This window comes from Lygodium microphyllum, chromosome 9 (assembly GCF_053477565.2).
Source record: "Lygodium microphyllum isolate KBCC chromosome 9, Lygodium_microphyllum_v1.1.10, whole genome shotgun sequence".
Lineage (NCBI taxonomy): Eukaryota > Viridiplantae > Streptophyta > Polypodiopsida > Schizaeales > Lygodiaceae > Lygodium > Lygodium microphyllum.
Genome location: NC_141143.1, coordinates 49,504,663 through 49,528,112, shown reverse-complemented (window position 1 = coordinate 49,528,112; position 23,450 = coordinate 49,504,663). Strand labels below are relative to the sequence as shown.

Below are 23,450 nucleotides of genomic sequence, written 5' to 3'. Positions count from 1 at the left end.
TGGCGGTTCTCAGTTTTCTATGAGTCCCCCACTTACAGGTCAACCACTTGTTGGATCCCATGCATATTTTCAAGAATGTGGGCAGCTTGCTATGGGACCACATCACAGGAAAGAGAGACACTATAGGGGCATGAATGGATTTGAAGGAGGTAGGTAAGATGGAGGCGCTTTGGCCGCAGTCGAGTGCTGATGGTCACGTGCAGCTTCCTCGCGCTCCTTGGGTTTTGTCCACTAAAGAAGAGCACATTGTGAAGCAAGTAATCAAGTCTATCCGCACTCCGACGGGTATGATGCGTTCTCTCAGGTCTGCATTTTCTAAAGATGATCAATTTTCAGGGCTAAAATCCCATGATTGGCATAAGATATGTCAGGTTTGTGCTACGAATGGATTGTAATTAGCATGGGCATTTTGCTATTTGGAATGTGGCCATTATTCATAATGCTTTCTCATTTGTGGCAGTTTGTACTACCGATCACGATGCCTTACTCCAGAAATTCGTGAGGCCATTTACAAGTTATCGACTTTAGTGCAATGGATCTCACGAAAGAGATTAAGACATCCTCTATTGAATCCATGAGGCGGGGAGCAATGGAGACAGTCTGTCTCTTTGAGAAATACATGCCCACTAGCATGCTCACGATACAAATCCACCTTCTTATGCATCTTGTGGATGAAGTGGAGATTGCTGGACCTGTCCATACGCGATGGATGTTCTTCCTGGAGCGCTTCATGAAAACCCTGAAAGGCTTTGTGCGACAACGAGCTCAGCCTGAACGTAGCATGGGCAAAGTTTGGTTGGTGTCAGAGGTGTTAGTGCATATTTCACAATGGCTACCAACGGTGGAACCAGACAATGAAATGCTATGGTCGTTGAAGGACAATGATAGACTGACTGGAGATGTGGTGGTTGGAAATGGGGTAGAAAAAACAATGGATGCCTCAATGGAAGAGAAGGTGAATTGCTTTTGTATGTTGCATCATGCCTCCATGGAGACATGGCTCACCAAGTACCAGATTGCAAGGCAAGATCGAGAGGAAGCGCGAACTGAATTCCGACGTAGTACACGTTGTCGAAGGGTTCGTGAAAGCAATATCGCATCCACAGAGGACTTTGAATAATTTCAAGATAGAAGACCAATCAAGTGAATATTGTGTGTATGGTTCAGACTTCAAAATAAAGGGTGAAATCTTGTAAATTCAAGTATTTGTCCAGCTCATCTTATGAGATAATTGACAGCTGCAATTAAGGCTCCTATAACAGAAACACCAAGAAACAAGCCCGTTTTGTACCTATGATGGATGTCATGAATATGATAGAACCTCCATTATTTCTCTATTATCAACTGTACAGGCTATAAAGGATGCAGTTGAGGAGTTTCAAGGTAAGCAATGATAAAGCATAGATATTGCACAAATTCTGAAATTATCTCTTTACACCAATTCTTGGAATTCTTTATTCAAGGCTTCAATGAATTTTGTGACAACATTAAGTTCACAATGTCCCGTACAGCTTCAACCAACTCCTGGAACATCTCAGCAAATTCTGTTTCCTAGTTGTCTGCTCTACCAATTGGAGTTCCATAAAAAAAACAACAAGTCTTGCAGTCCTGGCTTCTCACAACCACCCTAGTTTAGCAGTGATCAGCCCTCTGAATAGAAATCCAAGTTTTTGTCCAGTCCACTGTTTGATCAAATCCAATCCTTGAATTAAAAGCAGTGTATAAACAAGCTGTTAATAGAAGATATCCTTTCTGATTCAAAGACTGGCAGTTCAAGCCAAAGTATATGCAACACTGTGCATAAGGACAACTTTATTCTCAGATCAATCAACGACAATCTTCCCAACTAATTCCAAACTAAGAGGCCCTCCTCCAATAATCGAAACATTGTTTACTTTATTCAACTTTTCTTGCTCCGATTGAAAATACTGAATGCATTCTGTTTTCTTGGCAAGTTCGGTATGGACAAAATCTATAAAGATGACAAGGAAAGACAATATTTTGCTAGTACTAGTCACAACCTTAATGTTAGAGGCATTCTCTGCAATACTTCCACGTGCCTATGTTTCTATAGGTATTCAGAATGAAGAATGAGACACTCTTCAGTAAATCAGGCTGAACAATGGTTCTTAATCATTCATACGGGATCGCAAGTTGATCCATCGGATTGATAAGAACGACATCACTGTGATGTTGGAGAAGCTTTGCAGTAAAGGCGCCATCTGCAGAAAATTCAATCCCCCATGGGAATCCCATTCCTGACGAGGTGATGCTTCCGTTTTTCCCCAGACTTCCCAATTTTGTAAACCTTCTTATTCATCTCGGTGCGGTGGTGATAACCATTCTGTCCAGCTCTAGCCATAGTAAAGGAAACACGTGCAGGGTGCCATTGTCCTTATCAGTTTGATCAAACTCAGTTAATGCTTTGTGTGATTCATCCACAAAATTAGATTGAAAAAAAACTCTCTTCTCTCCCCTCGTAGATCCTCGAATGCCCTGTGATTCCTTCCTCTCTCCCCAGATATGCTTTGTGCTCCTTCAATGCTTCCTTTATCGATCCCTCTCCTTCGTTTTTTCCTTCCTTTCCTTAATCTGTCGAATCTTCCCTGCTTTTTTTTGAACCTGCTTTTTCCCTCCCTTGTTTCTAGCCACCCTTTTCTTTCCCTTTCGATAGGATTAGTGGCCCTTTTCTTTAGCTCCTATGCTAGCACAAGCTTTCAAGATGCTAACAAAGGTGACACCGTCCGAAGAGACATCCTCCAGTTGCATTCGCTCAAAACATTTAAGTGCTTGGCTATCATGTCCATATTGGCTATAGCCTGCAATTAATACACTCCACAACACTACATTACGAAGTGGAAGCTTGTCAAACACATCTTGTGCTCTTACAAGCAAGCCACATTTGACATATACATCAACCAATGCCATGCCAACAGCCACATCTTTTTCTAGCAACCCCTTCATAGCAATCTCAGTATGAATTTCCCCAACCTTTTCTGTGGCTCCTATGCTGCCACAAGCTTTCAAAGCGCAACGAAATGTTACTGCATTTGGAGATACCCCATCAAGTTTCATCCACTTAAAACACTTCAGTGCTTCTTCACCATGCCCGTGTTGTGTATAACCTTCAATTAGTGCACTCCAAGAGACCACATTCCGAAAAGGAAGCTTGTCAAACACATATTGTGCTTTTGCAAGCAAGCCACATTTTCCATACATATCCACCAATGTACTTCGACTTGCATCTCTTGGAATTAGTTTAGTACTTCCTCGCAAAGCCCATAATCGACATATCTTGAAATAAGTGTAGCCCATGAGATTGCATCTCGAGTTACCAGTCTACCAAAACTCCTTTTTCTTCTCCGTCTTCAGCATAGAATGAAAGAGCAAACATAACAACTAAGTATGTACAAAGTATCAAATCACACGCACAACTTTTGGGTGATTTTCACACCTCGAATGCGCAGCAATACGACATCCACCCCCTCTAATCCTGCGCATCCTCCGGATGGGCCAACTACCCATGATCGTTATCATCAAGATCCACAAACAGATTAATCTCTTCGTTATGCATTTCCGGTATATCAACAAGATTATCTGTCATATCATCTGTCTCTTCCATTGGATTTTCTTCTCATTGGTCTTCTCTTGCAAATTCTTCCAATGCATAATCCTCATCATCTCTTTTCTTGAAAATCTTGATTCTTTTTCCAGCAATAGGCACTCTAAGCATTGTCCCATCCAATTCTGTCAGCTCATATGTTGCATTATCAAAGACATGTCTGACTATGTACGGCCCAAACCATCTTTTCACCATCTTTCGAAGTGCAGTATGCTGATTTTCAAGGCTGCTATCAAAGACCAATACCCAATCTCCCTCTTCTATTGCTCTAGGCCGCAAGTGATGCCTGCTGTCAAACCTATCCTTATTCCTTAGTCTAGCAACCTTCAACCTGTCAATAGCTAGCTGAATATCATCAGGTCTCCTCTCCAACTATCGAATTCGAAGAGCTAAGAGCTCCTCTCTCGTCAAATCCTCCTGCCAAGGTAAAACTGACCAAGTCAAAGCACAAGTCTCAATCGACATAACAGGTTTCTGACCATACATCAACTCTGCAGGCATATATCCTGTGGTAACACTATGAGTCGTACGATCAGCCCACAAAGCAAATGGTAGAAGTCTCGGCCATTCTCCAATCCGTCCTCTGCATGCTTTGGCTAATGCTTTCACTATCGGCGGATGCCCTCTTTCGCTCTTCCCATTTCCCTCTGGATTATATGCTGTAGTTAGAGCCAACTTGATTCCTAGCTGAGAGAAAAACTCCCTAGCTTCATCTGCATCCAATTCACCACGATCCGTAGTGATCTTACCCACACAACCATACCTGCAGAAAATTTCCTCCAATAAGAACTTACACACTGCACTAGTGGTCTTCGTTCTCAAAGATCTACCCTCAACATGATTGGTAAGATCCTCTCTAGCCAAAACAATGTACCTCATCTGCCATAGACCCATAGGCATGGTAACCAAATCAACTACCCACTTATAATGAATGCATAGTGGATAGGTCGGATGAAGCTCATCTCGATGACGCACTACTGAATACATCTGACAGTCACTGCAAGTCTCAACAAATTGAGAAACATCTCTATACATGCCTTTCCACCAATATTTCTCCTTGATTTTCTCATAAGTAGCCCACACTCCTCGATGACCAGCCCAAGGACTCTCATGAAACTCCCTCATCACCTGTAACTGTGTCTCTCTATCGCAGACAACCCGCAAAGGTAATCCGCCTCTTTTCTTCGGATGCTTCCAAAGAAATCCGTCCTTGAGATAATAACCATAGGCTTTCCTTCTGATCTTCTTGAACTCTTCATCTGTCCATTTATCTCTTTTGCTTAATGTACTAAGGTACCTGCCAATCTGCAACCAATCTCCCACATAGAGTTCTTCTATGAAAGCCACAATATCATAGACATGACAAACATGATCAACCATAGTGGTTGAAATTTCTGCATCATCCTCTTCTGCAAGTAGAGTCTCCTCATCATCATATCTAGCTCTAGACAACATATCTGCCACTGGATTATCCTTCCATGCTATGTGTTTAAATTCCGGATTTAATGACTTGATATATGCAATCCATCTCAGCATAGCTATATCCGGAGTAGAGCAACTCGTGATCATACCAATCAATGGCAAGCAATCTGTCTCTACCACAACTGAAGCTCCAATAAAGTACTCCTTGTCACATTTGAGAGCTGTGACAATCCCCAGTAGCTCCCTTTTTATTTGTGGATATCTCCTCTGTCTCTCGTTTAGGACTTTCACCCCAAACCGAATAGCATACCTATTTCCATCTGCATCATCTTGACCCACAGCCCAACCTATGCAAATTGGAATAGTGTCAACTGTCAATACAATAGGCCTTTCACAATTATAATCCGCTTTCCTAAGAGTAGGAGCATTCTGCAATAACTTCTTCAATTTCCGCATGGCTCTAGTGTGGCTCTCATCCCAATAGAATTTCTTCCCCTTTCGAAGCAGCTGATACAAACAATCTGCTATGTGTGCAAAATGAGGTATCCAAATCATATAAAACACACAAGCTCCAATGAATCTCCGTACCTCTGAAGTGGTAGAACAATACTCCGCAATCTTGCCTATAGCATTCACCTTATCAGGTGAAGGTTTCCTGCCATAATATCCACACATATGCCCAACAATGACAACCTCATTCACTCCAAAAACGGATTTTTGCCCTGAAAGTGTCAAGTTCACTTCTTCTAACCTGGCCAAAATCTTCTCACATGCTGAAATATGATCAGCCACAAAGTATCTGCATCCCTGCTCATCTAGACTCTCATTCTTCTCTTCTTCTACACACCCCTTAATGGGCACATCATCCAAGAAAGGCATGGTAAGCTGAGGTATGTAATCACGAAGGACCTTATGCATGGCATTCATCATATGCGCAACAGAATTAGTGGCACCTTGAGGCAAGGTACACATCCTAACAAGCCCAATAGGAGTTCTCATGGTGGTTATGTCCCTGCTTTCCAAAGCCAGTTGAAACTGATCATATCTTGAATACAAATCACCTAAAGAATAGATGGCACGTCCAGCAAATGCCTCTGCAAACTCATCCACAACTGGACATATACCAACATTCCTGATAGTAACTCTGTTCACTGGTTGCATGTCCTGAATAAATCAGAGAGTACCATTATTCTTTGGAACTGTAAACCACCTGTTTGAGTATGGTGCAGATGAAGGCTCAAGGATTCCCATCCTGATTTTCTCATTCAATAAATCAATCAGCTTTGGCAAGTGTGCTTTAGGCACTGGAATAGGTCGGAGATTCTATGGGATATGAGGAATAGTAAAAATGACCATAGGAGCAACAATATCAGGATTCACACATCTAATCTCATACGAGAAAAAAACAAATCCCCTTCCATGACGCTCAAGCATCTCCTGAAAGCATTGCTTCTCTATGGGTAACAAGAAATCACCATTTCCAATTTTCAATTCAGCAAGAATCTCTGCTGAAAATTTATGACCAATATGCTCCGGATTCCTCAAAATTTGCTGTTTAGCAGCCCTCTCTATTTGCTGATCACTGTCAGGTGGAAGCGGTACAGCAACCGGCTTCACCTTCGTATCCACAGTTTTGTATTTCGTGTCAACCCTGGCTTCATTATACTCTTCTGCATTACATAAATCTTGTTGTAAATCAGCAATTCTACACTCCAATGGCTGAATATCCTCAGCCCTCTGCTCTATGGACTGCATAGGAATAGCCCCAAACTCTGAATGCTAAAATATTTCAGCAGTAAACTCTGTTGGCTGAAAGTTTTCAGCCCTTTGTCTCTCTGAAAGCTGATCATAACCAGCTGGAAACTCTGTTTGCTGAATTTCTTCAGCACTCAACACTCTTTGCTGAGTTACCTCAGCCTCTGACTCAATCTGTGACACAAAATCTGCAATTTCATGAAACATGTCCAGGGACTGCACTAATACATTACTGTGACAATTTTGCATATCAATTTTCAGCATATCTCCCATCTCTGTCATCGTATCTGCATAAATCACACTGTCATACATCCCATCAATGTGCTCATCATCCTCCAAAATTCCTACATTTTTCAAATTTTTCTCCTTCCTGCATATATACTACCTGGCAGCTCTAGGTAACCTAGAAGTCTTCTGATAACTCATCGAACTGTTTGCTGAAATCCCAACAAAACCGGAGGAGAAAACACTACTGCCAGGAGGCAAGAACTCCAATCTCCTTTGCTCTGTACCACCGTCGTCTCGCGAAACGGCAGTACCTAATGAAAACCCGAATCCCTCACAGTGGGCAAAGGTGCATCTCTGAGAGTATCCCTGTTTCTAACATGGTTCACACATATAATCATAAACTGAACTGCTCTCATACCATCTTTACTGCGAATCCGTGCATAAGCAGATCCATCATCCATGACCTTTGTTTCCATGCGCATCTTTGTGATGAATGGCTGACCAAGAATTATGGGATAAGAGCATGAATCCTGCACAAAGAAATGAAAATCCTCCTCTACATCACCAATAGAAACCCTGACACTAGGACAGGCAGCATACAAATCACCTGCAATGTTATTTTGGCGGCTCTCATACGCCACCCATGCTCTACATCCATAGGCCATCTGTTACTCTCATAAACTCCACGAACTATGAGATTAATCTCTAAACCATGATCCACCAACGCAACATAAGGCACCTGTTTCTCTTCAATCTTTACCATCATCTCTGTAGTTGCCCTAGCCCAATGGCTCCGCGAAAAGTGACTACGCAGTATCATGACAGGCTCATCAATTTCAGCATAATGCATAGGCTGAACCCTCTTCTCTACCTGCGGAAAAACAGAAGCATTATCAACCATAACCTCATCCTCATCCTCATCCAACTCCCCAATCAAAACTCCCTGTGTATCAGTGGTAGACAATGCATGTCTTTTCCTCTTCAAAACCTCCTGAAACTGATCCTGAAACTCTCTTTTTGAGATGCCCAAAATCTCAGAAATAGTGAAAGTCACCTCACTGCCAAGTATCTTATCATTAAGGATTTTCTTCATGTCTGTAGATGTCTCAATATCGGACATCAATCTGAATCCTGGCTGCTTTCTCTCTCTAGGCTCTTGCCTCTTTTCTCTCTTTTGAGCATCTTCCATCTGTCGATCTGGCCCTGGTCTTGAAGACGGTCCTGCAGTAGGTGGAGTAACAAACTCACCCCCTCTAGTCTTCTTAGCTGCACTTGGATTTTCTTCATCCCTCTTACGCTTCTCCTCAACAAGTACATCTGCACCCTGAGACTTAGCCAAATAAGCATAAATAGAGTACCTGTCAACAGGCGAGTCCCAACCTGTCTTTGATCTGATGCTAGAGCCTGCACTAGTCAAAACAGTTTGCTGAATTTTTCCCTTGTTTGCAATCTCCATAGCATAAGTCCATAGCGCTGACCGAGTCTCTGATCCCTTCTCAATCTGGACTCCATATGCAGAAGCATCACCTCTAGCTGTCACATAAGAAGTACGCGCAACCATGTCATCCACTAACTTCTTCATTCCACCTTTACCAAAGTTGGTAGTAAGTGGAGCTCCTGTCTCAGTCAACCAAATCTTACCATCTTGCCCCCGATATACCACATTCTTCCTCCTTGCATCCTGAAAAGATTCACAATCTCTGCAATGCTGATGGTCCGTACTATCACACCAAGTACATCTCTGATCTCTCCTAGGTGCAGTAGGAGCACTAGAAGAAGTAGTAGGCGCAGTCGAAGCAAACTGCTCCTTCAACTTTCCCACCAACTCCGCTTTGACTGACTCCAGTGTCAAATCTGTTATGCCTTTGATTATGTCATCAAGAGAGGTAGGCACCGATGGAGCGGATGGTTTTGGAGCAGAAGGTGTAGGCATCGGTCGTGGAACAGGAGGAATAGGTGGAGTGGAAACAGTAGGCACTGGCATAGGCCAAGAAACTGGCTGAGGAGGAGAAGAAATAACAGCGATAGAAGTAGGCATAGGAGTTGATGATGGTGTAGGTGTCATGGAACCATTCTGTAGACGAGTCTTCCATATTCTCCTCTTGGTCAAAGTCGAGACTGCATCCTGAGCATCCTGCCAATCCGTTTTAAGACCCATAGGCTTCGTGCGATCCTCAAGAAGCTCACCCAATTCTTCTTGAAGAGCAAGATCAGCAGCTTGCAAGAAAAGCTCAACTTTTTCAACATCCAATGCTCTTTGTTCAATGGCATCAAGCTGACTATACCTCTCCTCAAATTCTCGAATCAACTCTGAAGCAGCTAGACCTTTGTTTGGCATGTAGACCCACTCTCGGAATGACCGCCGAGTAGCCATACCAAAGTCCTCAAGGAAATATTCTTCTTTCAGGGCCTTCTTAAAATCTTGCCAATGTGTATTTTGAATAAAAAGATCAGTCACTTTTGCCCTCAAAGCGGGTGTGACAAGACGAAGGAAGTACTTACTCATAAGTCCAGTTGGAACTCCGAAAAACCCCATCTTGATCTCATATGTCTTCAAATATGCTGAAACGTTACGCCCGTCAAATAGCTTCTTCTCATTCTCAGCTGCTTCAATAGCCTTAGTCGCGCTGTTTGCATTCTCCTGCTCCGAATAGAGTTGCCTTTGCTGAGACAATTGTTGTTGATGCAATTGTTGTTGCTACTGCATATACAATTGTGTCTGCTGATTTTGGAGCTGCATATACATGGACATATTCTGCAAAATCTGCTTTAGATCCTCTGTTGAAGTACTTGACGCAGCAATCATTGATGGAGCTGAAGTAGACGCAGCTGGAGTTGTAGAAGAGGCTGAAGTATCTCCCATCCTGAAATTTCTGCGACGCTTTCACGTCAGGTTCACCAAAGATGTCGAAGGGTTCGTGAAAGCAATATCGCATCCACAAAGGACTTTGAATAATTTCAGGATAGAAGACCAATCAAGTGAATATTGTGTGTATGGTTCAGACTTCAAAATAAAGGGTGAAATCTTGTAAATTCAAGTATTTGTCCAGCTCATCTTATGAGATAATTGACAGCTGCAATTGAGGCTCCTATAACAGAAACACCAAGAAACAAGCCCGTTTTGTACCTATGATGGATATCATGAATATGATAGAACCTCCATTATTGCTCTATTATCAACTGTACAGGCTATAAAGGATGCGGTTGAGGAGTTTCAAGGTAAGCAATGATAAAGCATAGATATTGCACAAATTCTGAAATTATCTCTTTACACCAATTCTTGGAATTCTTTATTCAAGGCTTCAATGAATTTTGTGACAACATTAAGTTCACAATGTCCCGTACAGCTTCAACCAACTCCTGGAACATCTCAGCAAATTCTGTTTCCTGGTTGTTTGCTCTACCAATTGGAGTTCCATAAAAAAAAACAGCAAGTCTTGCAGTCCTGGCTTCTCACAACCACCCTAGTTAGCAGTGATCAGCCCTCTGAATAGAAATCCAAGTTTTTGTCCAGTCCACTGTTTGATCAAATCCAATCCTTGAATTAAAAGCAGTGTATAAACAAGCTGTTAATAGAAGAGATCCTTTCTGATTCAAAGACTGGCAGTTCCAGCCAAAGTATATGCAACACTATGCATAAGGACAACTTTATTCTCAGATCAATCAACGACAATCTTCCCAGCTAATTCCAAACTAATAGGCCCTCCTCCAATAATCGAAACACTGTTTACTTTATTCAACTTTTCTTGCTCCGATTGAAAATACTGAATGCATTCTGTTTTCTTGGCAGGTCCGGTAAGGACAAAATCTGTAAAGATGACAAGGAAAGACAATATTTTGCCAGTACTAGTCACAACCTCAATGTTAGAGGCATTCTCTGCAATACTTCCACGTGCCTGTCTTTCTATAGGTATTCAGAATGAAGAACGAGACACTCTTCAGTAAATCGGGTTGAACAATGGTTCTTAATCAGTCATACGGGATCGCAAGTTGATCCATCGGATTGATAAGAACGACATCACTGTGATGTTGGAGAAGCTTTGCAGTAAAGGCGCCATCTGCAGAAAATTCGATCCCCCATGGAAATCCCATTCCTGACGAGGTGATGCTTCCGTTTTTCCCCAGACTTCCCAATTTTGTAAACCTTCTTATTCATCTCGGTGCGATGGTGATAACCATTTTGTCCAGCTCTGGCCATAGTAAAGGAAACATGTGCAGGGTGCCATTGTCCTTATCAGTTTGATCAAACTCAGTTAATGCTTTGTGCGATTCATCCACAAAATTAGATTGAAAAAAAACTCTCTTCTCTCCCCTCGTAGATCCCCGAATGCCCTGTGATTCCTTCCTCTCTCCCCAGATATGCTTCGTGCTCCTTCAATGCTTCCTTTATCGATCCCTCTCCTTCGTTTTTTCCTTCCTTTCCTTAATCTGTCGAATCTTCCCTGCTTTTTTTTTAATCTGCTTTTTCCCTCTCTTGTTTTTAGCCACCCTTTTCTTTCCCTTTCGACAGGATTAGTGGCCCTTTTCTTTAGCTCCTATGCTAGCACAAGCTTTCAAGATGCTAACAAAGGTGACACCGTCCGAAGAGACATCCTCCAGTTGCATTCGCTCAAAACATTTAAGTGCTTGGCTACCATGTCCATATTGGCTATAGCCTGCAATTAATACACTCCACAACACTACATTACGAAGTGGAAGCTTGTCAAACACATCTTGTGCTCTTACAAGCAAGCCACATTTGACATATACATCAACCAATGCCGTGCCAACAGCCACATCTTTTTCTAGCAACCCCTTCATAGCAATCTCAATATGAATTTCCCCAACCTTTTCTGTGGCTCCTATGCTGCCACAAGCTTTCAAAATGCAACGAAATGTTACTGCATTTGGAGATACCCCATCAAGTTTCATCCACTCAAAACGCTTCAGTGCTTCTTCACCATGCCCGTGGTGTGTATAACCTTCAATTAGTGCACTCCAAGAGACCACATTCCGGAAAGGAAGCTTGTCAAACACATATTGTGCTTTTGCAAGCAAGCCACATTTGCCATACATATCCACCAATGTACTTCAACTTGCATCTCTTGGAAATAGTTTAGTACTTCCTCGCAAAGCCCATAATCGACATATCTTGAAATAAGTGTAGCCCATGAGATTGCATCTCGAGTTACTAGTCTACCAAAACTCTTTTTTCTTCTCCATCTTTAGCATAGAATGAAAGAGCAAACATAACAACTAAGTATGTACAAAGTATCAAATCACACGCACAACTTTTGGGTGATTTTCACACCTCGAATGCGCAGCAATATGACAACGTCATTGACCGATTCGATATCCTGAAGGCATGGAGGAGATGTTGCGGTTTATGTCAACGCGATGGTTGCATGGAGCCTTGACCGTAGCATCTTGCGAAGGGATAGAGGTCTCAATGGAGGAGTGAAAATTCTCAAGGGGATGTAGTCCAAAGGTGATGAGGGGTTTAGAATCTGTCGTATCTAAATTTTATATGCGACATCTAATTTGAGTGTTTCAATGTACAGTACAAAATACATAGTGCAGCATGGTCGCATGGACGGCATTTTCGTGTGGAGTGTATTGACAAAATGCGCTCCACAATGGACTGTGGTGTCATGGCAAGGTTCGAGCAAGAGAGCCGGCGACGAGCAACGGATCCAAACACGGTTGTGGATGAGATGGAGTATTTTGGGAACTTGCAAAGTATTATTACGGTGGATTATTGTAGCTTCTCCATGATACTATTCAATGTGCAGTGGTTCAAAGTGATACTTGGAGGAGCTGGAGTAATAGTTCGACGAGGTCCATCTGGATTTCTTGAAATAGATTCCGAAAAAAAATGGATGGATTTGTGCGACACCTTTGTGTTGCCGGCCCATTGTGAGCAGGTGCATGGAGTCATTTGCTTGCTAATTGTATTACGACATGATTTATGTCACAATGATTTGAACTCTCTTGTACGTGTTTGTGAATAGGTGACATTTTATCCAAACCCCCAACAACCTCAATGGTGGTATGTTATACCTTCAACTCCCCAAAGTGCGAGAGTATATGATCAAAGCGATGTTCTGAGCATAGATGAAGATAATATGCAAATAGAGGGGTCGATATTGCAAGGGGTGGAAGCCGTCGAAAGCTTGGAGCCAACATCAGCTAACAATGATGGAAATACAGGAGTCCAAGAATTTTTTGAGAATGAGGCGGACTCATTCTTTTGTGGTGACATGTCTATCGACCTTCCAGTGTATGCAGAGTTGTGTCAAGAGATTAACATGGAACCATAGGATACTTCATACTTGGAGCATCCACTTACTCAGTTCGTTGACCAATCTCTTATAAAGGTACATAAGATATGCATTTTAAGTGAGACTTTTTTAAAATGATTTATATTACTGTGCTTTATATGATTTAAATTGACTATTCTAGCATCATTTTTTATTTATGCAGGTGACATTTTTAGGATGAGTTGAGGGATGAGCGATGAGGATTTGCAGGACATCTTCGTACACATGTCTCCAGACCAGCTCACGAGATTCAAAGAGAAGGCAGAACAGGAGTTGTCTCATTCTTCGTCAGGGTGCTCTACTAGATCTGCTTTAGCGCGATCGGATGCTTCGGCTTCGAGCAGACAATCTCGACGCTCACGACTTGGGCCAGAGGGAGGGAGTGCATCGGGATCAGGGGGATGCTGCTGTGGAGACACGGATGTGGTGTCTCCATCTCGTCGTTCAGTTGGAGCTTCATCACCTCCAAGTTTTATCACACCTGTGGGGACGTCTACTCCAGTTACTCCAGCTTTTGCGTAGTCGTCAACAGTGGCACCCCTTTGGGTGCCACTCCGAGAGAGATTACCCCCGTCGGTATACCGGATGTAGATGGGAGAGGACCCATCTTAGGCAGACTCCTAGGGGTTATGGATATCTGGTTGATAATAGGCTAGGAGCCATTATCATGAATGATGAGGGGAGGAGGGTGATGGCTCACATGAGAGAGTTATGCCAACAAGTTTTTCGGCACAATGTCTTGGATCATTGGAAGAACATACCGGAGGGGAGCAAGGACTACATAGTAGCTCCTTGCACGAGGAGTTTCCAGTGCCAGCCGCAGTAGATAGATTCTCTATGGACTGGATGATGGATTGCATGTGTGCATACATGTCACATAGACGATCCGACGCACGCAAGGCAATCAAGAGTGGGGCTGCAAAGCTCGAGTGGTTAGATGCAGATGACTGGTGCCGGCTGAGGGAGGAGGCTACAAATTCTCCAGGATGTTGGAGTCAGCAGCCTGAGGCAGCGAGGGCACGACTCAAGGCCGGAGTGGTCCATCATCTTGGGAGTGGCGGCCACAGGACATATTTGGAGGACTTTGTAAGACTTTTTCTTTTGTTTTGCTTGTTTGTGTTTTTGAAATATTCTTCGTACTGATAATCATGTTTCTAATAGTTAGCATTTTGTTTTCTTTGCAGCACTCCATTACAAATCGCAATCCGATCGGCCTTGAGACTCGATATGCAGAGAGGCACGGTCACAGTCTCAATGCATTGATCGACCGATTGTATAGTCACGGCGGCCCTGTAAGTCACTCATCTTTCTTGTTCGTAGTTACCATGAGATATTTGAATGCATTATTGTATGGTGGATTTACGTGTTGTTTCTTTTTCTACAGAGTCCGTTCGATGCTCCTTTGCAGTTGGACGAGCTTTCGGGGGACAAGGATTTGTAGCTCGCCCTTGGATCCCTGGAGCTCACACACCTTTATTTTTGAATCACCTGATCTATATAGATATTTTCTATGTATTAGTGATATCCTATCATGATTGTACTAATCGCTTTTTATGTGATCATGTATTTATTTCATGTATTAGTTTTATGATTTTAGTATACATTCTTTTTGTTTGCAAGTGCTTTGTACACAGTAGTGCAGAAACTATTTTGTATGGCTCTCATAAAGCACACAGTGCTATATGTGGCAAGGCAGCTTGCTGCCATGCCACAAATTTTTTTTTATCCCTGTTACCGTCGCTATTAGCGTCGCAAATTTTACTGCTCACATCGCTATTACTGTCGCTATGCGCATCGCAAAACGTCGGTAATAGTGTCGCTATTGGCATCGCAAATGCAATGCTGATAGCGACGCCAATACCGACGTTTCTATGGTGTCGTTAATAACGACACTTTTTGCGACGACGGGGGCAAATTTTGTTGTTTGTATTTTTGTCACTTTAAACGTCGGTATAAGGCCTATATCTTGTAGTGTTAGAAAAATAACCTAAGTAATATAATAATTAACTATTTGATGAAAAGACTCTTTCACTTGAAAAATGATTATATGCCTGTCATTAAGAAAATATCATAATTATGGTTTATTTCGTGATATTTATTGTTATTTCATTAATGACGTATGTAATCAAAATAATAGAAAAAAAGTAGATGGTGTTAGGGAAGGAAATATTTTATAATTTTTTCTTAAAAGTGACTAACTCTATTTCATTTTGCTAATGATAAGCAGACACATATGAGTTTTATAATAATTTTTAGAAACTTATTTAGATAATATCATGAAATAATCAATGCATTAAATCAACAAAAATTTATATAGGAAAATATATACTAGACACGCACAAATTAGGTATGTAGTAATATAATTTGATATCTAAAAGATGAAAGAAAATTTGAACTTACAAATTTTGCATTGCCTAGAATAAAGTTTTCAGAAAAACGATCAGCATTGCACTTAGGACATAACTAAATGAAAATTGATATTTCTAGATAATGTTAAAAGTTGATCAAACATTGTCGATTAAACCATAGAATGTGAGTAGAATAAAATTAAAATTATTTTCTTATTGAAACACACACAATGTTAATATTAATGATTATATTAGTGAGAGCATCAATATCATGAATTGGCCCATATATGAATCAACAAGAAAATCTAACCTAAAATATGGAGAATGTTGAAGCAAAAATTCCTATGAAATACTCAATAACCGTAAAACTATCAGCATCAATAAATTAAATAAATATTGAAAGTCTGTAGGACTTATTGGACATTGATAAGAATCTGTCAATATAAATTCTAAAGTCTAAACAGACTTGGAGAAGCATTTGAAATATTGCTAAGTGCGGGTTAGGGTAAGACAACAATGCATGAATTGCCTACCATAGGTATAAATGCCCATATTATATTTTAGGATGAAAATACCAAATTTTTCATAAGGGTAAAATAGAATTAAGATCACGAAATAACTTACAGATCCCAAAAAAGAATTGCCAGTAGGAAGTGAAACCCTAAGAATAAGGTGGGACCTTAAAAGAGAAACCTAGATTTGGGTGGGACTCCTTCTTATGCTAAAAACAGTTGCTACTATTTCTTTTTTATTTGTGCATGCATTGATGGTTGCGTAGGAAAGATTGATTGTGCTTGCAGTAGTTAGATCTGATTGTAAATATATAATTAGGATAATAAGAGGAAAGATTATGCTATGCCTCGCCCATGGCTAGATGCAAAACCCTGCTCCAAGGGGGATTGTTTCGTACCGCCGTGAGAAGCTTTGGACCAGCCATGATAGCGAGAGATCGCTTGAAGAGGAATTTGTTAGACAGAAGGAAGCGGGAGTGCTAGGAGGGCTCTGGCCATAAATCTTTCAATCACTCCTGGGGATTGCTTGACCCTCACATGAATTAGGTTGGGATCCTGGAGTCCCTTGTACTAGTGAAGGGATAAAAATCTTGGAGGGTTTCTTTTCTTATGCGCAAACAGAAGGGATTTTTGGTGAACAAAGGTTTATCTTTTGCGTAGGCAAAAGGAGAATATCATTGTAGATAAGTTAGAAAAATAATAAATAAATATATTTTTCCAAGATACTATTTTCTTTGTCTTTGTGTTGTCTTGTAAAATTATGCAAAGGAACCAATGATAAGGGGTAATTAACGAAGCTACTTTTATATACCATAACTTAATGTGATAGGTAATTAGAAAACTAAAGAAAACAATTTGTGGGAAGCGAGTGGGCGAGATCCCTGATGGATACGTCCTATAGATGGGTGGTTTCGGTAAGTCGGGAGCTTCTCTCAAGAGATTGAACGAAACATTAATTAGGGAAAATTAGATAGAGCCGAGCATTGACTTACCTAAGGTCAGGTCTTAAAATCTTGATCAGTAATTATATTAGAGTTAAGGTATGGCGAAAGTGCCAGAACTCCATTAAGGTTCCCTCAATCCTAACTAGTTACTAGAAAAAAGCATCACACTCCATGAACCAAAGGGTAATCCAGTAGTCGGACAAGAAGCCCTTGTGGATCACCTCTGATTGAGCTAGTAGATGTATCAAGGCATGAGTTGTCAAATTAGAACCCCGACCTTGCACATTGATCCTAGAGGGGAGGGCTGGTACCTTTCGTTACATGGGGTGGACTTTGGGAAAGATAGATGATAGACCATGTGCATGCTTGCGAGTGCCGAATGAAGCCATCTAGGATAGTTCCTTGATGGACCACTAAAACATGCTGCCATGGAATTATTAGGCACACATATGACACATGGTATCATAGCATAATTGAAATTAAAAATATCTATGGTTTTAAAGATCAACTTTTCTAAGTAATAATTAGCTTACTAATTGTTAAGGGATAAATTTTAGCAAAATAATGAAGCCTGGAACCGGTTCCTTGTTTTTTGAGCAATGTACACATCTGCACTGAACTCCATGGATGACAAGTGGAGAAGAGAAATGATGAGGATACTTGATTGCCTATACGATCCATCCCTTGTGAATCGCGAAAGAAGATGGTTATGGGATGAGTATTATTGTTACATTGAGGTTGATTGATTCTTCAACATGCAGACTAATCTGAAATGCCTTGAATAATGGATGGAGTACTTAAAAGTAGTTGAGACCTTTATCTTTTGTCCACCGTCCAGAAGGAATCCACTTATGATTACCAGTGGTCAATAGATACGTCTAGACCGTTATGTCTATATCAATGTACTGAAGGTAACCCCAATCAACAGGATTATAATCCAAGGACATCGCAAGTATTGAGATTACCATATCCATGGTTTTCTAGATCTACCATTTCCATAGTATGTTTTGCGACATAGATAGAAATTGGCCTATTTTCTTCTACATGAATGTAACTGATATCCATCTCTAAAAAAGATAGGCATAATGATGTCCTATTTTGAAAATTGTACAAAGAATTTAGCCTATCCTATCGATGCTAATATATCTCTACTTGTAAACATCTGCCATTTGTAAATATCCCTTACTTGTAAAACTCGTAGCATATGGCTATTGATAATAAACGATAACAGCGGCTAGATTTTGTAAAAATATTGTGCTATTTGGCCCATCATTATTTTACAAATCTATTAAGATATTTTAATGTGAATTTTTTTTTGAAAAGTTTAAATCGCTAACCTAATTTGTGAAACTTATGATAACCCAGGGCAATATAGCTATCGCTACTGAAATTCAAGAGAAGAAGTATCTCGCTAAGTAGGTTGAACCACTGAAATTCGAATGCAAGGGCAAAGACATTGAAACCGAGGTAGAGATCTAGATTGAGACCATGGAGGACTACTTTTGTACCACAAGAACTACCCTTGCTCATCACGCTATGATTGCCAAGTTGAAATTGACCGGTGAGGCATACATGTGCTGAAAACAATGGTGTAAAGACTAGGAACTTGATGAGACAACTATTACGTGGGAAAAGATGAAAGAAGCTGTGTGTGGTCGATATTTGCCACCAACTTATCGCACACTAAAAATGAATGAGTTCTTTAACTTAAAATAGTTGGGAATGAGCCTTGGAGGCATATTACTCAAAGTTTATCTCACTACTTAAATATGTGCCCTCCATGACTATTGCTTAGCACATGTGTCTAAGTTTTGTCACAAATTGAATGCATCTCTGAACACATGCCTTGAATCTACGTGCCCAATTAATCTGCAAGATGCTTTGATTCGTGCAGCACCTCTTGTTCAAGAGATTTAGTGATGAAAGCCAAGGAATAATAGGCTCTCGAATCAAAACAAAGGGACTTCATGGGGCTATGTTAAGCGAGCCCAAGGTCAATGTCTGCCTGGTCAAGGAAAGAGGGCCAAAAAAAATGCAGTAGAGAACTTCATACCTACGGGAAGTAATTTAGGAGTACCTAGGTGTTTCCACTATAATGAGCCAGGCCACTTTAAAAATAGTGCCCAAAGCTTGGCCAAATTCCTCACCAATAACAATACAAAGGTCAGAACCAAGCTTCAATTGCAAAAGGAAAAGCATATGCTGTAATTCTTAAAGATCTTGAAGAAGAGGGAAACCCAACTATGGAAGCCAATATGGAGAGGGCATGTTCATGCCACCCTCCATTAGAAATGCCAAAATTGCTAGTTTTTGATGATTCAAACACCAGTAGAATATCAGGGTAAGTTCTTTAAAAATTTGATTGACTATAGAAGCACATACTTGTTCATGTCACCAAAGTGTGCCAAGAAATTAGGTATAAACACAATACTTACACCAAGGTTTCTTGTGGAACTTGCCAATGGAAAAGAAATCATGTCTACTCTAGTAAACTTGCAAAGTGACATTTAGCCTTGGAAGAAATCTCTCTAAAATGAGATTTAGAATCATGAATTTAGGGGCCTACAAATGTCTATTGGGTATGGACTAGCTAATCCCCAATGACACACATATTCATTCGAGAAAAGGTCAGGTGACTTTTCAAAACCTAAAGAGGGAAAAAGTGATGACCCAAGGTAAGGTAGGGAAACCCAAGATTCAACTAGCCAAATCATCTCACATAATAAAAGGGTCAAGAAAAGGATTACTTGTGTATCTCATAAAATTAAATAAGATTGAGGAGAATAATCAAGATGAGGGAGAGCCATATTGGCTGAAGGATTATGATGACATCTTCCCAAAAGAGCTGACTAAAAAACAACCTCTAAGAGAATTCGATCATGAGATTAAACTTGAACGAAGAGAGCTGCTCCAATCGCTAAGAGTTCATATAAAATATCTATCCTTGAAGAAATTGAGCTTAAAGAGCAACTCAATCAGCTATTAGATCAAGGATAAATCAGACCCAATAATTCACCATAGCGAGCCCTAGTATTGTTTCAAAAGAAAAAGGATGGAACTCTCCACCTTTGCATTAATTATTACTGAGGACTAAACGAGGTAACAATCAAGAATAAGTATCCGATCCCAAGAACAGACAAGCTACTTGATAGACTACAAGGGGCAAAAATATTTTTCAAGATTTATCTTCAATTTGGTTATTACCAAATAAGGATCAAGGAAGAAGATATCTCCAAAATTGCCTTCAATACTAGATATGGTCATTTTGAATTTCTTATAATGTCCTTCGATCTAACTAATCCCTTACTACATTTAACAGATTAATGCAAGACATTTTTTGACCTTATCTTGATGAGTTTGTCCTAGTCTTCTTTGATGACATCCTAACATACTCCGAGAGAGACGAAGACTATGAGTTGCAATTGTACATTGTGCTGGACACAATGAGGATGCACAAGCTCTATGCGAAAAAAAAGAAGTGTGCCTTTTTCAAAAGACAGATTGAATATCTCAAATTCATAGTATCTGCTGAAGGAATCTCTATAGACCTAGCCAAAGTTAGATATGTTCAAGAGTAGCAACCTCCAACAACAACTAAGGAAGTGAGAAGTTTTTTAGGGCTGATTGGATTGTATAGAAATTTCATAAAAATTTAAGCCCTAATAGCTGCATCTCTCACTAATTTTTTGAAAAAGCAAACTCCTATTGTGTGGACGTCCATTGAGCAAGCCAATTTTGAGTAGCTCAAGAAAATTTTGGTAACAACGCCTATTTTAAAGCTACCTTACCTAAGTCAATAGTTTGAGATCATAATGTTCTCTTACACTAGGTTATGTACTTATGCAACAATGCTATCCAATTGTCAATTCCTCAAGGAAGCGGAAAATCCATGAGAGGAATTATGCCACCCAATGATCTCAAGCTGTTAGCAGTGATCCATGCTCTCAAATTGTGGCGACATTGTGTGCTAGAAGCAAGTTTAGTTTGGCTGTTGACCACAAAAGTCTCAAATGGATCTTTACTCAACCAGACCTCAACATGAGGCAACGTCGATGGATTGAAATCTTGCAAGAATTTGATTTTGAAATCAAGTTTAGACTTGGAAAAGAGAAATGTGATTGCTAATGCATTAATTCATAAAGCTTTTCTGAATGCACTTATCATGGAAGAGCCATCTAAAGGAGAGACTTTAGCTACCATGATATCGATGCCTAGCAATCCAGTCATTGAGCTAGCCAAAGAAGAGGTGGACAAGGATCCTAAGTATTAGCTAATTCTTAGAGAAATCCTAGTTAAGGACACTTATCCTAAGCTCACATTCAAATACCAAAATTTCACTATGGATGATGAACTTGTCTATTTTAGGACAAGGCTCTACATTCCCCTCAGTCAAGTGTTGAAAAAGAAGATATTATGGAAAGCCCATGACTCCCCGTTCTTAGGAAACCTTGGCCATGCAAAAATTCTTATAGCAGTCAGGAAAAGTTACTATTGGGAAAGACTGAAGCATGATGTACTCAGATATGTTATTAAATGGCTAAGTTGCCAACGTAGGTGAAAGCTGAGAGTGACAAAATTCCAGGCAAGCTCTAGCCACTTGACATTCCACAAATGAAATGGGAGTTCATCAGTATTGGATTTGGTAGTTGGATTACCTTCTCTTCAACTTAGGAGGGTATAATTCAATCATGGTGGTTATGGATATGCTGACAAAGGTCATTCATCTTATCCGAGTCAAGACCAACTACAAAGCTTCAAATATTGTACGACTGTTTGTGAAAGAAATCTTTAGGCTTCATGGATTGCCTAAATGGGTCGTTAGTGACTGCGACTCTCTGTTTATGTCACATTTTTGGAGAAGCCTATTTGAAGCAATTGGAACCCAGCTTTGCTTTACATAGCTTACCATCCCCAAACTGATGAACACAATATTAATGAGTTTTGGAATCTCCCAATTCCCATTTTTTGAATACTAAAAAGGTGGCACCTGGATAGCATGCCCATATGTTTCTCAAAACCATATGATGTGACCTATCAACGAAAAGCACTTGAAAAATGTAATCTATTGAGCTATAGAGCCCCGATTAGAAGTTATAGTGTTCAAGTTATGACAAATGCAAAGATTTGACCACGTGTCCCAAACTTATGGAAAATTCCAATATTCTCCAATATGGTGTTGATGGTTAAAAAAAGTGGGTTAATAAGGTCATTGAAGATATACTGAGAGCTTACTATTCCAGAGAACCGACAAGGTGGATACACTATTTTCCCTTAGTAGAATTTTTATACAATGTGTCATATCACCAGAGTATTCAAATGACTCCATTTCAAGCATTGTATGGGCAAGATTATTTGACACCACTGAATTTGTATGATCCAACCCTAAAGGTTTAGGTTTCTAAGAAAATGCTAGAAGACATGGATGACCAAGTCAAATCTATTAGACAAGACATCTAAGCTACCAAAGACCACTAGAAAGCATATGCTGATCTAGGACGGTAAGACCATATCTTCCAAGAGGGAGACCTGGTTTTCATCCATGTATGCCCAAAGAAGAGTTCTCTATCATTGGGAAAATTTAAAAAGTTGAGTCCAAGGTATTGTGGACCATACAAGTTCTCAAATGCCTAGGAGCTAATGCCTACAAATTGCAACTTCTTGATCACGTGAAAGTCCACAATGTATTTCATATTAGTGTTCTGAAAGCTTATGTGGCAAATCAAGATCATATTCTTAATGAGCATCAAATTGTAATACCTAGTCAAGGAGCCCTTCAACTCCAGCTTGATTAGAATCTAGATGTAAAAGAGAAAGTATCTTATCTAGTAGTTAAAGACTATCTTGAGGAGAATGCCACCTGGATAGAAGAGACAACTCTAGAAAAAACAGTTTTCCTAATTTTTTTTCAAGATGAGGACATCTTGACTCCTCTAAGGAGGAGAGGATGTAATATTCCTGCCACAATGCTTTATATAAGGAAACGAATACAAGCTTGAGGCGTTTTAAAAAATTACTCATTGAGCTATCACATAAGTGATCATACATAATTTTTTTAACATCGAGTCTTGCATTAAATCAATTTCGCAATCTGACATAAGAAGATATCTCAATATTCCCGGTCAACAAAAATAAAAGATGCCTCATAAATGATATTACGATGACTTGATCATAAATTTTCCCGCATTATATTAGATTTAGCATTCCTGATTCCATTTAATGCATCAAAGATTGCATTGATTTCATAACGGCAAAAGAAATTGCAAAAGCCTTAAATGGTAGACAAAGAATGCACAAGAACGAGCATGATATTGAGTAAGTTA

General features: G+C 40.2%; 2 pseudogenes; both read right to left on the bottom strand.

Moving 5' to 3' along the window:
- Window positions 1-2,676: 2,676 nt before the first annotated feature.
- LOC148031011 (putative pentatricopeptide repeat-containing protein At3g28640 pseudogene) lies at window positions 2,677-3,219 on the bottom strand (annotated as a pseudogene).
- Window positions 3,220-11,539: 8,320 nt separating this feature from the next.
- Window positions 11,540-12,082, bottom strand: LOC148031010 (putative pentatricopeptide repeat-containing protein At3g28640 pseudogene; annotated as a pseudogene).
- Between the last annotated feature and the right edge of the window lie 11,368 nt (window positions 12,083-23,450).